General features: G+C 41.6%; 1 long non-coding RNA gene across 1 annotated transcript in view; it reads right to left on the reverse strand.

Annotated features, from left to right (window-relative positions):
* Nucleotides 1-15,177: 15,177 nt before the first annotated feature.
* The window catches only part of LOC149122144 (uncharacterized), a 30,744-nt gene continuing 28,251 nt past the window's right edge, over nucleotides 15,178-17,670 (reverse strand). Inside the window, exon 4 of the long non-coding RNA XR_016221162.1 lies at nucleotides 15,178-16,782. This is a non-coding gene — a long non-coding RNA (uncharacterized LOC149122144). The remainder of the gene's footprint in view (nucleotides 16,783-17,670) is intronic.

Here is a 17,670-nt window from a genome sequence, read left to right on the forward strand (position 1 = left end):
AACAACTCCAAGGGGCGCTACTCTCCTTGCAAGAATTATAGATGTAGTTATTGAGACAATTTTCCTGTAGGTGGCAGTCAAGTTCCTGGTGGAAATGGCACCTTATTATAATTTGCACAAGTTACTTTTCAGCTGCTGGTAAGGGTAATTTACAAACATGAACACTGTGGCTCCATTTCCATGAAATTCACACTAAGAAAAAAAATTTCCTGATGTGGGAAATGTTTTATACGCAAAGATGTTCATCACAGCATTATTCAATAATTGCAAACAACCTAAATGTCCAAGAGTAAGGAAATGATTAAAGCAACTGTGTACACACAATTGATATTTATGAATAGCTTATAATAACAGGGAAAAGCTGCTGTGTTACCATTATAACTTTATACCTGGGGATAGAAAATTGTGTATACAGCCATGATTACTCTATGTAAAACAAACACAAACCTTTAAAAGCTGTTCAAAATAAATTTGTAGGATAGTAAAAAGCTAAAATATTAGCAGCAGTTCTTTGGGGATGTAGTGTTACTAATTCTATTTTTGTCTCTCTAATTTACTATATTTTCTAAATATTTTAATGAGCATGTATTCATTTTATACTGAAATCTCCACAAATAAATTTCTAGAAGCAGAGAATAGTCAGAAATTAGAGGCAGAATTCAAACCTTTCAATATTCTGTTGCTGAGACATGAAGACACTGAAACACCTGATGTAGCATTTCAGCATTTGGGGGAGATGTTTCAGGATCTAATCCAAGATAATCCTTTTACACCACCACCCACAGAAAAGGAACCACAGGCATGGAAACCTCAAAAGGAGGAGAGCAAGAGCCTGTGTCGTCAAGAGTAAAAGATATTACTATTGCCTGTGCCTCATGTCTCAGTGCAGAGCCTCAAGGAACAGAGTAGAAAAGGCCTCCTGCCCATCAGCATGGGGTTCAAGGTTAGGAATACACCCAAATATTCCCCACCTCACAGCCAGCAGGGACAGCAATCGTGAACTGAGAACAAGTTTCTTAGAACACTGATCATCATATGCTCACTGTCTCTACATTTATACCCATGACATAGATGAAGATGTTAGACAGTTGAGACTAAAATAATCTGTTTTATTTGCCCAGGACTCTGCTCTCAGGCAGAAGGGCACCTGTGAAAGCCTTAAAGGTTGGGAAAGTTCCCCTATGACAACCGTACATCTCAGGCTCATCTCTCCTCACTCTTCCCACTGGGCCTAACCCAGCTAAACAGAACACGAATAGCCAAACAGAATCAATAGCCTACACTACTCATGGGCACCAGGAAATCCTGCCCAAATCGAGGGCCTGCCTGCCACAGGCCAGTCAGGTGTATTTTTCCCATAATCTCCAATACATGTCTTCCATGTGGCCTCTGACTTGTTTCAAACAGCTGCTTGGATCAGAGTGCTGTTGGGGATCCTATGCACTTGCTTATTCTAACTGATACTGGCACCTACTCTCATGCTCCCAAGAAGCTGCTGAGGCTTGACTTCAAATGATAGAAAGCATTTCAGTCCACAACACTGGTGCCAGCCTTTAGGTCACTACCAAGAGACTGCCACTGCCATGCTTCTTCCACTAAATCACTGATGCATTCTTGTTTTTTTGTTTTTTTAGTTTTTTTAACTTTTATTTAATGAATATAAATTTCCAAAGTATGGCTTATGGATTACAATGGCTTCCCCCCCCAATAACGTCCCTCCCACCTGCAACCCTCCCCTTTCCCACTCCCTCTCCCCTTCCATTCACATCAAGATTCATTTTCGATTCTCTTTATATACAGAAGATCAGTTTAGCATACATTAAGTAAAGATTTCAACAGTTTGCTCCCACACAGAAACATAAAGTGAAAAATAATAGATGATTTTTTAAATGATGATGAAATCAGATCAGACCTATTGTCATGTTTAATCCCAGTGAGAGTCAAGTTGGGAATTGATAATTTCTTCTTTTTTTTTTTTTTACAGAAGATCAGTTTAGTATACATTAAGTAAAGATTTCAACAGTTTGCACCCCCATAGAAACACAAAGTGAAATATATATACTGTTTGAGTACTCGTTATAGCATTAAGTCTCAATGTACAGCACATTAAGGAAAGAGATCCTACATGAGGAGTAAGTGCACAGTGACTCCTGTTGTTGACTTTACCAATTGACACTCCTGTTTATGGCATCAGTAATCTCCCTATGCACCAGTCATGAGTTTCCAAGGCTATGGAAGCCCCTTGAGTTCTCTGACTCCTATCTTGTTTAGACAAGTTCATAGTCAAAGTGGAGGTTCTCTCCTCCCTTCAGAGAAAGGTACCTCCTTCTTTGAAGACCTGTTCTTTCCACTGGGATCTCACTCACAGAGATCTTTCATTTAGGTTTTTTTTTTTTTTTTTTTTGTTTTGTTTTGTTTTGTTTTGTTTTGTTTTGTTTTGTTTTGTTTTGTGTTGTTTGCCAGGGTGTCTTGGCTTTCCATGCCTGAAATACTCTCATGGGCTTTTCAGCCAGATCCGAATGCCTTTAGGGCTGATTCTGAGGCCAGAGTGCTGTTTAGGACATCCACCATTCTATGAGTCTGCTGAGTATCTCACTTCGCATGTTGGATCACTCTCCCCTTTATTTATTCTATCGGTTAGTATTAGCAGGTACTAGACTTGTTTATGTGCTCCCTTTGACTCTTAGTCCTTTCATTATGATCAATTGTGAACAGAAATTGATCACTTGGACTAGTGAGATGGCATTGGTACATGCCACCTTGATGGGATTGAATTGGAATCCCCTGGTATGTTTCTAACTCTACCATTTGGGGCAAGTCAGCTTGAGCATGTCCCAAATTGTACATCTCTTCCCTCTTATTCCCACTCTTATGTTTAACAGGGATCACATTTCAGTTAAATTTCAACACTTAAGAATAACTGTGTATTAATTACAGAATTAAACCAGTCATATTAAGTATAACAGACAAAAAAAAAAACTACTAAGAGGGATAATATATTAAGTTGTTCATTAACAGTCAGGGCTATGCTGATCAAGTCACCGTTTCTCATAGTGTCGATTTCACTTCAAGAGGTTTCCTTTTTGGTGTTCAGTCAGTTGTCACCGATCAGGGAGAACATATGGTATTTGTCCCTTTGGGACTGGCTTGTTTCACTCAGCATGATGTGTTCCATGCTGAGTGATGCATTCTCCTAAGTATCCCTGCATCTACAAGGTGTCAGGCGTGTGCTAGTCTCTGGATTCTGTGGTGACTCTCCTCAGCAATGTCAAAGCCCCTGCCCTCAGGGAAGCTGCATTCCAATCAGATAAGGAGAGGATTAACACAATTATCCTCAGGGGATATGTTCCAAGACTTCCCCAGTGGATGCCTGAAACTTCAGATAGTTTAATAACCTGTATAGGTTTTCATAACTGAGACTAATATGGCTATGCAGTGACTAACAGGAGGGTAGTTTATACAATGTGGATACACTAGACAAAGGGATGATTCACTTCCCAGGCAAGACAGAGGATGATGGTGTGAGATCCTATTGTACTACTCATGGCAGTGTACAATTTAAAACTTACAAATTGGTTCTTTGCACAATTCTTCCTTTAATATTTTTGGACTGCTGTTGAGTATAAGTAACTGAAACATCAGAAAGCTAAACCACAGGTAAGGAGGGACTACAGTAAATAATAATTACAGATTTGGGCAAATACCATGAAGAAATTAAGAAGGATGATAAATTCAACAGGAGATATTTATCTGAACTGGAGGATGGGAATGAGCCAGTCATTCTAGCAGCTCTGACTTGGAGCTTTTCTAGCTGAGCTAAAATTTCTCATGCCCTATAAACAAAACTGAACCTTAAGGTCAGATTGAGAATCCTGACCTTGGCCAAGTGCTGCTCTTTGTTCCGCTTTCTCATTGAGTTCAAAGGTTATTGCTGCTGAGAGAACTGTCATGAGGAAGTAACCAAACGATTGAAATAAGCATGAAGAGGGGTCATCCTACAATTCCCTCAACAACTGCTCTCACACTTTGGAAACAATCACATGAGAGCTATCATCATTACAGTCTACCCACAGATTCCAACAGGATTTCTGGATAAGGCCCAGGAATCTGAATTTTTAACATGCAATCCCAAGTGATTTTGATGTAAGTGGTCCATGGGCTGTATATTGAGAAACAGTGCTCAGAAAGCGGAAAAATTATGTTAACATTAGGTAAATTATTAGTATTACAATGCTTTGGGGGAATGGCAAAGAGCTTAGTCGAGAGCATAGGACCTGGAGTCTTGAAAATACAATTCAAGTCTTTGCTCTGTGTACTGTGACTTCAGCCTCAGCTTTTTTATTTGTAAAATAGAGCAAAGAAAGATATCTGTCCCATTGTGAAGACAAAGGGGAATAATGTTTTATTGTGAAGATACAATGAGATTCTGTCTCAAGGCATTTAGCTAGGGTCTGGCACATGTTAAGTATTCAAGAAATGGATATTCTTGATGATGGTGGTGGTAGTGGTGGTGGGATTGCAGGAGGAATACTTAAACCCACATTTGGTTTCAAACAAGCATTGCTCATTTTGGATGTATTGTATGTTTCCCAGAGGAAGCACGTTCCCACTGAAGCTTCCAGTCTGGAAAGAAAGGGCTAAGGAATGACAGGACAGAAAACAAAGACATGAGGCATTGTCCAGAGTCCAAATGTTGCAGAAAATGACAGATTACACTTAGCCTCCCTTGTTCTACAGGGGAAATGCCCAATACCCCCAATGGATGCCTGAAAGCATGGGTAATATCAAACTTATATATGCAAGACTGTTTTTTTCACATATATATATATATATGCCTCTAATAAAGTTAAATTTATAATTTAAGTACAATTAAGAGATTAATAATGGCTAGTAAGAAAATATAACAATTATCACAATAAACTGCAATAAAAGTTATATGCATATTCTCTCTCTCAAAATGCTTTAATTCTGCATTGCACTTCAGTAATATTTTCAGATCATAGTTGCCCTAAGTTATGGAAAGTACAAAAAGCAAAGCTGAAAGTAATGAAGACTACTGTAGCCAAAACCAGACAGAATCATCACATGGACTGTGTTGTCTGCCAAGCACTAAGTTCCTTCTCTCTTAGTCTAAAGAGCCTTGTTTGGGGACAGCTGTTTAGCCTAATGGTTAAGAAACATCCATGTGCCTGGGTTCAGTTCTCAGTTTTGGCTCCCAACTCCAGCTTCCTACCACAGCAGATCTTGGGGAATAGCTCACATGATGGGGTCCTGCCACCCCTGAAAGAGACCTGGATGCAGTTCCTGGCTCCTGGCTTCACCTTGGTCCAAGCCAGGTTATTATAGGGATTTGGAGGGAAACCATGGGAATGCAGACCCTGAAGCAGGCCTGATAACCAGAGTTGGAGGTCAGGGCTGGTCAGGGAATCAGCTTTCTGATCAAGCTTCAGAACTCCTGTTGGAGTTTTTGGGACAGAACTTCTGCCGCCTGTGGGTCAGGCCAGTTAGTGCCTGGGGGACATGTGTGTCACAGTGGGAAAAAGTCTTCTCAATAAAAAACCCAGAGGCAACACAACAGAGAGGTATGAAAAGAAATGTCAGTGTCCTCATGATGCTTTTGAGCTTTTAGCTATTTGTTGATAATATTTTGATCTTTTGAATCTATTTCTATCTGAGTCAATTCTATTCCCTGAATTCCACCTTACAGAAACCACTAAATCCCATCCCCATTTGTTTTAACCTAAACTATATTCCCACCTAATATAGGAAGTATAGAGAATGAAAACAACAAAGAAGCAAACGCACAGTTAAGCTCTTGCATATCACAAACTTTGTACAAGCACCTGTGTGTATGCACACTCATAGATTTACGTGTCCTCCACACCTAGACATAGATTTAAGATGTTTTCACACCAAAATACACTTACCTTTTAATTCTGTTGTCCACATTTTCAAGTGTCTGTGTGTGTGTTTGTGTGTGTGTGTGTGTAAGAAGTTGAGCAGAAAATATTTAAATTTTCAGTTAAGGCTGACATTGTGGCATAGTGGGTTAAGCCCTTTCTTGCAATACCATCATCCCATATGTGAGGACAAGTTTGAGTTCCAGCTGTTCTGCTTCTGATCTAGCTCTCTGCTAATTAGTGCTTGGGAAGACACTGAAAGGCAGCTCAAGTACTGTGGTCCCTGAGAGCTTCATTGGAAAAATCAGATGGATTCTTAGCTCTGGTCAGTCAGGCCCTGCCCTGGCTATTGCAGCCATTTATGAATGAGCCAGCAGATAGAAGCTTTTTAATAAATTTTCATTTCAGCTTCTCAACAAACTAGAGAAAAAAATCATAACCCATAGGGTTGCAACCAGCTGGGGAATAAACTAGTGGATGGAAGATCTAATGATCTCTCTCTGAAATTCTTTCAAATAAAAATAAATCTTAAAAAAATCATTACCCACAATGACAGATACTAAGTTGCATTCAATGAAGAGAAAGATTTGGTTAGTGTTCTTACTGATGGAACTCAAGCGCAGTTGACTGGACTTCAACACTCAGACTTTGACACCAGCAGGGACTGTGCCAGGCCAATGCCAGAAGCCTGGAACTCCATCCAGGTTTCCCACATGGGTGCAAGGACCCAATTCCTTGGGCCATCTTCTGACTGCTTTCCAAGACACATTAGCAGAGAGCTGGATCAGAAGTGGAGCAGCCAAGACTCAAATCAGCACTCCAAATATGGGATGCCAGCTTAGCCCTCTGGGAAACCAAGCTGGCCCACAGAATGAAGAACTTTAAGTAATTTTGAAGAATTGATCTTGGAAAAAAAATTTTAAAAATGTGACACTTGAGTTTGACTAAGGATTGCACACTCACAGACAGACATGGAAACTTCTCTACAGCCCATGTCTGGAGGAGGTTAAGGATGGAATAGGGGCAGGGTTGCTGCTGCCTGTTTCAGTTGGGTAAAGAGGGAATAAATAAAGGCCTTTGGCTTCTTACATTTATGACTCGATGTGATCCTGTGGCAACAGATAAATAAGGAATGAATATAGCTCCTTTGCAGTAAATATCTCAGCAGTTCAGTAATATCAATGTTCAAGGTCATTACTTCCTCTACATTCTTCCCTGGCCCACCTTAACACTGGCCAAGCTGCACAGCTATAAGAAATCCCAGAGACTGCACATCAGTCTTGGTCTCCCCTAAATCCTACCCTCCACAGTCTAACTGCAGCTCTTCTCTTTAACCCTGTCCCCTAGATTCAACTATACCACTCTTGAACCTAGCCAGAATGGCTACAGATCCCAGCATGGCTCTTGCTCAAAATGGATGAAGACAAACACACAGGCCATGAACCCCTATCCTAGGTGGACTGGGAGTCCCAAACACAAGGAGCCACCAATGCAAGAGTAGTGTCAGCCACTTCTCAGAGGGAACCAGCTCAAGGTTCCTGCCCAGGTAGAGCCATCACCTGCCAGTGGCAGGGCTGTAATAAAAGGTTCTAGACCAAGCAGGAAGGCATCCCCAGAGCCTCTCACACCTGACACAAAGCCCCTGATCTTTCAGATATGAAACCACAATCAAGGACTGCTAAATCTGGAGGCAATTTCCCCACTCCTCTTTGGGATGGCATTCCAAGACTTGGGGACCAATTGTGGCCAAACACAAAGAAGGGATGACAAGGAGGGTACTTTATCTGCGTCTGCATGTCATTCTATATGGAGCAGTCCTATCCTCCTCTGTTCAAGCCAAGACCTTGGGAGCTGGAGCCTAGGCATTGCTATCATGGATTGGGCCTTCTTGTTCTTTCTTCCACATGTCACCAACTAAAATGATTTGGGGAAGTTAAGCCTTCACCTGCCAAGATGGCATCCCATATGGGCACCAGTTTGAACCCCAGCTGCTCTATTTCCAATCCAGCTGCTAATGCTTCTGGAAAAGCAGAAGATGGTCCAAGTACTTTAATCCCTGCCACCCATGTGGCAGACCTGAAAGAAGCTCCTAGCTCCTGACTTCAGTCTGGCCCAGCCCTGGCTTTTTGTGGCCAACTGGGGAGTGAACCAAGGGATGGAAGATCCCTGTGTCTTCCTTTCTCTCTGTAACTCTGCCTTTCAAATAAACAAATCTTTTAAAAAATTTTCTTTAAGAATGATTTTGACTGCTTTGCTGTGGCCAATGGATATGAGAACAAGTAGGTGAATATGCTTTTACAAAACTCTATAAATTGCCTATGATTCAAGCTATTGATATGCCTAAGTTAGAGCCATTTTTTCCAGCTGAGAATAACAACAAAATCTGAGGCATGCCTTTCTGCAGCTGGGAGATGGAAAGGGAGGAAAGAGAGCTGAAATATTTGTTAATCACCCTTTTGGTACCAGGCACTTGACAGATGCTTTATATTGATTATTGCATATAATCCTCCCAAAGACACCTGTGATATAGGATTAATTATTTCTGGCCGGCGCCATGGCTCAATAGGCTAATCCTCCGCCTGCGGTGCCAGCACCCCGGGTTCTAGTCCCTGTCAGGGCACTGGATTCTGTCCCGGTTGTCCCTCTTCCAGGCCAGCTCTCTGCTGTGGCCCGGGAGTGCAGTGGAGGATGGCCCAAGTGCTTGGGCCCTGCACCCCATGGGAGACCAGAAGCACCTGGCTCCTGGCTTCGGATCAGTACGGTGCGCCAGCCGTGGCAGCCATTGGAGGGTGAACCAACGGCAAAGGAAGACCTTTCTCTCTGTCTCTCTCTCACACTGTTCACTCTGCCTGTCAAAAATAAATAAATAAAAAATAAATAAATAGGATTAATTATTTCCATGTGCATATGAAAAAAATGTGGCTCAAGGAGCTACTGTTGCCTGCTCAAATCACAGAGCTTATGAGAAGCAGCAGCAACCCTCAAATCAAGTTCTGATTTCCAAATGCCTACACTGAGAGGTCTTTTACATATGAGGAGACTTCAGAAAGTTCTTGAAAAGAAGAGAATTAAAAGATAAGTTTATTTTGGTGCAAAAAAAACTGTTAAAATTCATAGGTTTTTTTCATAATACACACTTTCCATGGACTTATTTGAAGTCCTCTTGTATGTAATGCACACACACACACACACACATTTGCATACCTGAACACATGCAGGCACCCACTTGGATGTACACACAGAGGTAAAAGCACAAATGGATGGAGTTTCGTGTATGCATGGCTGGCCACATACACATCCTCTCCAGACTAACCAATGAGAACACAGAATGTTTAAGCTCTTCATCTCCCAAAGTATTCATGGAAGTGGTTCCGTTTAGATTACTCAATACCAGAAAAATGAGGTAAAGTGGACAAGGCATCCCTCCATCAGCACCATCCTGGACTCTTGGCACTAAGCTAGGAACTGGCTCAGAGGTTTCAAGGAGCTTTGTTCCGTCTACCTGCTGGAAAGTAGAGTCTAAACCTACAGCCAGTTAGAGGTTTTTCCGAGAGCTCTGCCTACAGCTTCTTAGCCTCTCGAATGTCCTAATGCCTGTCTCAGGAGGGTGCACTTGATCTGAGTGCAGGTGCTGAATTAAGGTGAGGACACTGAGGTTAAGAACAAAGAAGAGCACGGCAGGCCTGAGGCTCCTTCAGCCCTGGCATGGAGTAGGAACTCAGTAGATATTTGTTAATTGACTAACAAGGAAGAACTCCAGTGGCAAATTCACTTCTGTGTGGATATGTTTTATATATTTCAAGCCTGCTACTGCACAAAGACAACATTCACAACCAGTCTGTCCTTAAATTATCTTCTTTGCCAAGGAGGGGAAGACAGAAGTCAGTAGTATAGTTGCTTCTGCCACTTTCCAGACAGCATAGGCATCCTTGAGCTAATCCACCTGCTACCTCCCACAAGCCTGCCAGGCCCCAGGGCCCAGCAGCAGACTGTAGACACCAGCACCCACCTAGCCAAGGCTCTGTCCCATCTCCCCCCTCCTCAGACTGCTGCCTCCCTCCCAAGCTCTGTCCATCTGGCTATCCATCTCAACTCCTTAAAGCTTCAGAGGTATCACTCTCTGCTCACATCTGACTGTCTTGTCATCATTTATAGCATCTGCAGAGAAACTTCTGATTCAGCACTGACCCCTCAACTCATTGAAAAGGCTTTCAAGCAGGCATGTGAGCACAGCAGGCTAAGTCATGGCATGGAACATTCACATCCCACACAGAAGTGCAAGTTCAAGTCCTGGCTACTTGGCTTCCCATCCAGCTTCCTGCTAATGCAAATCTGGGAGGTAGCAGAAGGACCAAATATTTGGGCCCTGGCCCCCACATGGCAAATCTGATGGAGTTCCAGGCTCCTGGATTCAGCAGTGGCCACCCTTGGCTGTTACAGGCATTTGGAGAGTGAACCAGAGAATGAAAGATCTTTCTCTCGCCATCTCCCTTTCACTCTGCCTTTCAAGTAGATGAAAATAAATTTAAAAATAAAGAATAAAAAGGCTCTTTCCTATTCCCAACCAGAATCTCAGATCTCCAAACATGTTACAGGCTAAGGGATGAATATGCACATGAACACATGAACACACACACACACACACACACACGGAAGGAGACAAGAGTCTTCCCCACATCCCAGTTGCAAAGGGGCCACATGCACTCCCACTCCTCAGCAGCTGTACTCCATGATGATGCTTCCAATTTAAACGTCAGTATAATTTTCCCTGATAAATATACAGCTCCCTGCCCCTTCTCCATCAGTGACTGTAGCTGTAACCACGGTAACAAAATCCAGGTGCAGCAGCACAACCACCATCTCTATGAGGATGGAGGGAAAGCAAAAGGAATGACACGGTCACAGGAGCCTGAGACTCCTGCGCAGCAGAGACCAGGAACACTCACGTGTACTTAAGGGGCAAAATAAGCCTCTTGCCAGCAGGAGCACTCTTGTACCTATCCTTCTACCTCTGCTCCATCTGGTGAATTTAGCTACAAGAAATGGTTAGCTTCAAGAACAAAATTATCAAATCTGGTGGCTGACTTGCCTAAAGCCAGAATCTCATTCTGGACAATGGATTCCAGAATGTTTGAGCTTATTTTTCCAAATGAGTAAAAGCCAGTCTCTCTCTCTCTCTCTCTCTCTCTCTCTCTCTCTCTCTCTCACACACACACACACACACACACACAGAGGGGAGGGTGCAAAAGCCGAGGCAGAGGAATGGAAGGAGAAATGCGAGAAAATATTAAGGAACTTCCACTCTTTGATCACCAGGCCCAGTGCTAGTGCTTTACAAATGTCAAACTTAATAATTACAATAGCCATGCTCTGGTGTGTGTGGTGCCAGTGTATGCATCTACGTGCAGGTGCACATGTTTGCATGGCTATGTGTGTGTACCATACGTACACAAAGATGTTCCATAACTTGACTCAATCATTGTAGTTTTCAGAGCTAGGCATGCTCAATGGTAGCTTCTTTTCATTACACCATGTTTTTTCCCCAAGGGAATCTCAAGGATTGCCAGATCCAGTCAATAAACACATAAATAAGTGCATAAGTAAGCAATTTCAGTGTAATTTCAATGGCATACAAGACACAGCACAACTTAAGAGGAGCAAACAGAAAATCACATCTGTTGAGTCTATGCTATGGGCCAGAGGCTGCACCAGACACTCCCCATGGCGCAATGCTCAGCTTATTGTAGGCCCTGCACAGTTTGTGTGACCAAAAGCAGGAGTCCTCTTGCTGGAGGCACATAAGGAGCCCACTGACCACCAGAAGTCCTGGGCACCTTTAAAGAGGTAGGAAAATCCTCTAGAGGACCACGAATAAAAGCAGCCAGAAATAAGGCATGGAGAAGAACCCCGCCAGGCCTGGCAGACATTCCCAGAGAGAACGCTTGCTTTGACTTGGTGGGACCCCTGATCTGCACCTTGGCACCTTCTTGCTCTCTCTCCGACACAGTGACTCCCATTCACTGTCCCCTCTTAGCTTTTGACTTTCAACTGCGCCTGTGCTATTTTTTTATTAACCACATTGACCTCAACCAGTTTGGTTTCTAACTCTATTACTGACTTATAATTGAAACTCCACTCTGCGGACTGAGACCTAATCATCCCTACCTTTGAACAATTCCTCCAAGATCAACTTTGTCATGCCCAGGGCTCAGGCTCTGCCACCTGCTGTGTACTGCTGTGTACTGATTCATCTTGACACTTCAAGAACAGGATGTTAAATGCAACTTTTTTTTTTTTTTTTTAGATTTACCAGCAAAGCTAAGGCTTTCAATTTGAGAGGAATTAAGTGGGGAGAGGTCTCCAATAACTAAAGCCAAACAAGGGACCAATAACAGAGCTCCATTACAATTAGAAGTTTGTACAGATGTTTTATTATTTAAAGATTTATTTTATTTAAACAAAAGACAGGGTTATAGAGAGAGGTAGAGACAGAGATAGAGAGGTCTTCCATCCACTAGTTCACTCCCCAAATGGCCGGAATGGCTGGAGCTGAGCCGATCTGAAGCCAGAAGCTTCTTCTGGGTTTCTCTCATGGATGCAGGGGCCCAGGTACTTGGCCATCCTCCACTGCTTTCTCAGGTGCATTAGCAGGGAGCTGGATTGGAAGTGGGGCAGCAAGGACTCAAACCTGTGCCCATATGGGATGCCAGTGCTGCCGGCCAGGGCTTTAACCTGCTGTGCCACAGTGCCAGCCCCTGTACAGATAGTTTAAACTTTTAGGGGTCAGGGCTATAGCACAGTGTGCTAAGCCTCTGCCTGTGGCGCCAGCATTCATTATGGGCGCCAGTTTGTGCCCCAGCTGATCTTCTTCTGATTCAGCTCTCTGCTATGCCCTGGGAAAGCAGTAGAAGATGGCTCAAGTGCTTAGGTCCCCACACCCACGTGGGAGACCTTGGAGGAAGCTCCTGGCTCCTGATTTTGGATAGGCCCAGCTTCAGTCATTGTGGCCATTTGGGGAGTGAATCAGTGATTGAAGACTTCTCTCTCTCCCCCTCTGTCTGTAAATCTCCCTCTCAAATAAATAAAATATTTTTAAAAATGAATAAATTAAACTTTTATTTTGAGATAATTATAGATTCTTAGGCAATTCTAAGTAATAATAAATATCCACAATGATGGATAAAGACAAAGACCTCCACTTTCAATACTGAAAAGAATTAGAAGAAAATTAACAAGCATATAGAAGACTTGAACAATGCTGTCCACCAGCTAGACTTAACAGACCTCTTAGAGACCTACATCAATCTTAGAGTGCATGTACTTACTGAATGAACATGAGACAGTCTCAAGGACGGACTGTATGTCAGGCAATAAGACAAGTCTTAGTAAACGTAGAAGGATGGAAATCATACGGAATGGAATGGAATGAGATAAGAACGGGATGAAGTTAGGAATCAATACATAAGGAAATGTAGGATATTCACAAATATATAGGCATTAAAGCAAACACTCTTAAATAATCAACGGATCAAAGGAGAAAATCAACAGGGAAATTAGAAAATGTTTTGAGATAGATGAAAATGAAGAAACAATATACTAAAATTTAGGGGATTCAGCAAAAGCAAAACAAGTGCTCTGAAGACATTTTATTTATTATCTGTAACACACATAATATTTGCACTTATGGAGCACAGTGTTATATTTTGACACAGGTACAATGTATAATAAAATGATAATAAAATTAAGATAAGTATCATCTCCATCTCCTCAAATACCATGATTTCTATGTGCTGGGGATCTTTCAACCCCTATTTTGAAATGTAAAATTAATTGTCATAGACTATGATTATCCTATTGTGCTACTGAACGTGAGAACCACTTTCTAACCACCCGAGATGTATTGTGGTACCTCTTATCCACCTTCTCTCTGTCCTTGCCTTCCCCTACTCTTTCTAAACTCTAACGACTCCTATGCTACTCTTCACATGTATGTGATCAACTTCCCTCAGTGAGTGAAGGGCACATGGTATTTGTCTTTCTCCGTCTGGTTTATTTCACTTCACACAGGTCTATCTGTTGCCTCACGTGACACAACTTAAATCTTTTTTTCTGGCTAAACAAGATTCCAATGTGTTTATGTACCACGTGTTTTTATCCATTCACCCATCAATGGGCATCTTGGTTACTGTAAACAGTGCTGCAATAAACACAGGGCTTTGGTTATCTCTGATATATAATCACCCCATTTCCTTTGATATAATGTTTTTTTTTCAAAGCTGAAAGCCAACTTTTTATTTATCCAACATTTCAGTTATGGGCTCACCACAGACATTTCTTCTGTACAAAACTGATGAAGTCATCTTTCACAACCAAAACATGTTAATACAGTCTCAAGTTATTCCTTCAAGAAATATATTTTATTGGCCCTAATAAACCAAGATTATAAAACATTATTTTAGGTTTTACCAAAAAAAGAAACTGGCCTCTGAAGAATCCCCAAATAAAGCTGGGGCACCAAATAGAAGACAATGATACAACACATTATATAATTTTAAGAAAGAAAAGTCTGAGATGAGGTGTCTAAGAAGGACCCTAAAATAAAGCTGGGACATCCAACAGTTCTCATAGTTAAAGATAATGAAAGATAAAATATCTTGCAGATTACAGAAAGAAAGTAAACATAGTTGCTTCAGTATTATAGCTAAGTGGGCTGGCGCTGTGGCTTATGGGGCAAAGTCGCCACCTGCAGCGCCAGCATCCCACATGGGCGCCGGCTCAAGTCCCCTGCTGCTCCACCTCTGATCTAGCTCTCCACTATGGCTTGGGAAAGCAGTGGAAGATGGCCCGCCCAAGTCCTTTGGCCCCTGCACCCATGCAGGAAACCCGGAAGAAGCTCCTGTCTCCTGACTTCAGATCAGCACAGCTCCAGCCAATGCAACCAACCAGGGAATGAACCAGCAGATGAAGACCTCTCTTTCTCTCTCTCTGCCTCTCCCTCTCTGTGTAACTCTGCCTTTCAAATAAGTAAATAAATCTTTTTTAAAAATATTATAGCTAAGTATAAGGAGAAAAAATTATCTGCTAAGAACTGAAGTACAAGCTAGGCTTCTCATAGGTTGCCAGATTTGAATTTATAATACCTTGTGTGATCTAAAAAAGTTCAAGGATATTATCTATGTTAAAGTTGAATGGCATGATCAGATGACCCACAAGACCAACAATGGCCAATACTGGGCTGAGCCAAAGCCAGAAGCCAGAAATGCCATCCATATCTCCCACATGGTGACAAGAACACAATCACTTCAGCCATCCATTATTGTTGTGTCCCAGCTCTACATCAACAGGAAGCTGGAGTCAGTAGCCAGAGTCAGGTATTGAACCAAAATACTCCAATGTGGGATGCTGGTGTCTTAACCACTCATTTACTTTATAGAGCTTTTAATAAACAAAAAACTAAATCTCTCAGAATCTATGACATTCTGTACTTGCCAAAACCTATTACAGCTAGGGCCTAGAACAGTACCTGGCACATAACAAACAAAAAAATCCATGCAATAACATTCTGCTGGTATGATGGATAGAATAATGGGCTCCAAAGGATTGCATGTCCTGACATCTGTGAGTATATTATCTTCTATGGTAAAAATAACTTTACAGATATATTTAAGAACCTTGCAATGGAGGATTATCCAGGTGAGCACAACGTTATCATAGGGGACCTTGAAAGTGGAAGAGGAAGCAGAAGATAATCTGAGGGAGATCTAATTACAAAAGAATGGTCAAAGAGATGTAACACTCTGTCTTTGAAGATGGATGAAGGAGGCAAAAAGCCAAGGAATATACAAAGGGCCTCTAAGAGCTTGAAAAGGTAAGAAAACAGATTTTCCTCTAAAAATCTAAATAAGAACATACCCTGTTGATTTTGGTCCAGTGAGGTCCAAACTCATTTATGACTTCTTAGATCTACAGAGCTATAAAATAATGTTTTATTGTTTAAGTCACTAATTTTTGGTGGTTTTCACTTAACAGCAATCAGAAAACACAAGTTGGGTAACAGAAATAGAGAAAAGCCTAGTAATAATAAATGCTGTAAAGAAGATATAAAGGGTAAACATGAACTCAGGTAACCTATGCCTAGTATCTAAATGTGTGATCTTACAGAGGGTAACTAAGAAAGGCCACTCTGAAGTGACAGTGGAGCAAAAGAGTGAAACAAGTGACAAAGCAAGCCAAGTGAGTTTCTGTGGGACCAGGCAGAGGAAACACCACGACCACAGCTCTGAGGCAAGGGCATGTTTATATGATTAAGCAACACAAGGAGGCCAGCATTGCTGGAGCACAGTGAACTCTGAGTTATAACTTTATACAGACACTAAAGATGTACTGTGCGAAAATGGTGGTATATTCAGTGATAAGGATATTACTGAAAAGACTTCATGATAAATAAGTATGCAACAATTTAGAAAATAAATGAAATCTCATATAAATGACACTGTAAGTAAAGCAAGCATACTTACAGTTTAGTGAGGTTAAATTTTCTTGCTACAGGATTCAAATTCAACTTTACTTGTGAGTATTTAAACTTACATAACTTCACATGGTATTAAATACAATATTTATTATAATAGCAAGTGGACACACTGTTTTGAAAAAGGTATTTAGACCCCAAACCTGTGCTTTTTCTTCAAAGCTAAAATACAAACAAAAAGTGACAACTTAAAAATTGTATTTGCTAACTAGAATTACACAGTTCAAGCATATTCACTTTTTGGTACTCACAAATTAAAAATAGAAACAAGCATGAACTTTAACTCCAAGTTCCCTTATCAAATTTCCAGGGCAGATTAAAAATCATGTCCTCTATTTGCTTCTTCCTTCGCACCTTCAATACAATAGAGAGGATTAAAGCTGAAGGTTAGTTCATTGCAAAAATCTAACAAATGTGATAAACCTCTGATGAGATTGATCAAAAAGTCACAAACTAAATTCAGGAATAAAGTAAGGAATATCATAGTAGATAACATACACCTAAAAATATATGGTTAATAAATACATTTATGGCAAATTTAAAAATTTAGATGCAATGGACAAATTTCTAGATAATTAAATTCCAGTTCAAAAAGAAAGGAAGGTGTTTGGCATAGCTGTTAAAATGCTCACCTCCCACATCAGAGTGCCCGATGTAGCACCAGCTCTGGCTCCGGATTTCAGCCTACTGCCAATGTAGACCCAGGGGGCAAGTGATGGCTCAAGTGACATGATCCCTGAGACCCACATGGGAGACCTGGATGGGTTCCTGGGTCCTAGCTGGCCTTGTCCAGCTCTGTTTGTTGTGAGCATTTGGGAAGAGAACAAGCAAATAGGAGCTCTCTGTCTCACTGGGCCTGTCAAATTTTTAAAAAATTTAAAACATTTTTCAAAAAATAGGAAATATGCGGCCAGCACTGTGGCACAGTGGGTCAAACTGCTGCCTGTGGTGCCGGCATCACATATGGGCTCCAGTCCGAGGCCCGGCTGCCCTGCCTCTGATCCAGCTCCCTACTAATGCTCCTGGGAAAGTCTTTGAGCCTGTGTACCCACATCAGAGACCCGGATGAAGCCCTGGCTCCTGCCTGGCCCAGACCATGTTGTGGCTATTTGGGGAGTGAACCAGCAGACAGACGACCCCCCCCCTTCCTCTCTGCAATTGCCTTTCAAATAAAATAGATAAATCTTTAAAAAAAAAAAAACAGAAAATAGGAATAGTCCAATGATCATTGCAGAAATCTAA

This window comes from Oryctolagus cuniculus, chromosome 15 (genome assembly GCF_051225735.1).
Source record: "Oryctolagus cuniculus isolate XC-2025 breed Fujian yellow rabbit chromosome 15, ASM5122573v1, whole genome shotgun sequence".
NCBI classification, from domain to species: Eukaryota; Metazoa; Chordata; class Mammalia; order Lagomorpha; family Leporidae; genus Oryctolagus; species Oryctolagus cuniculus.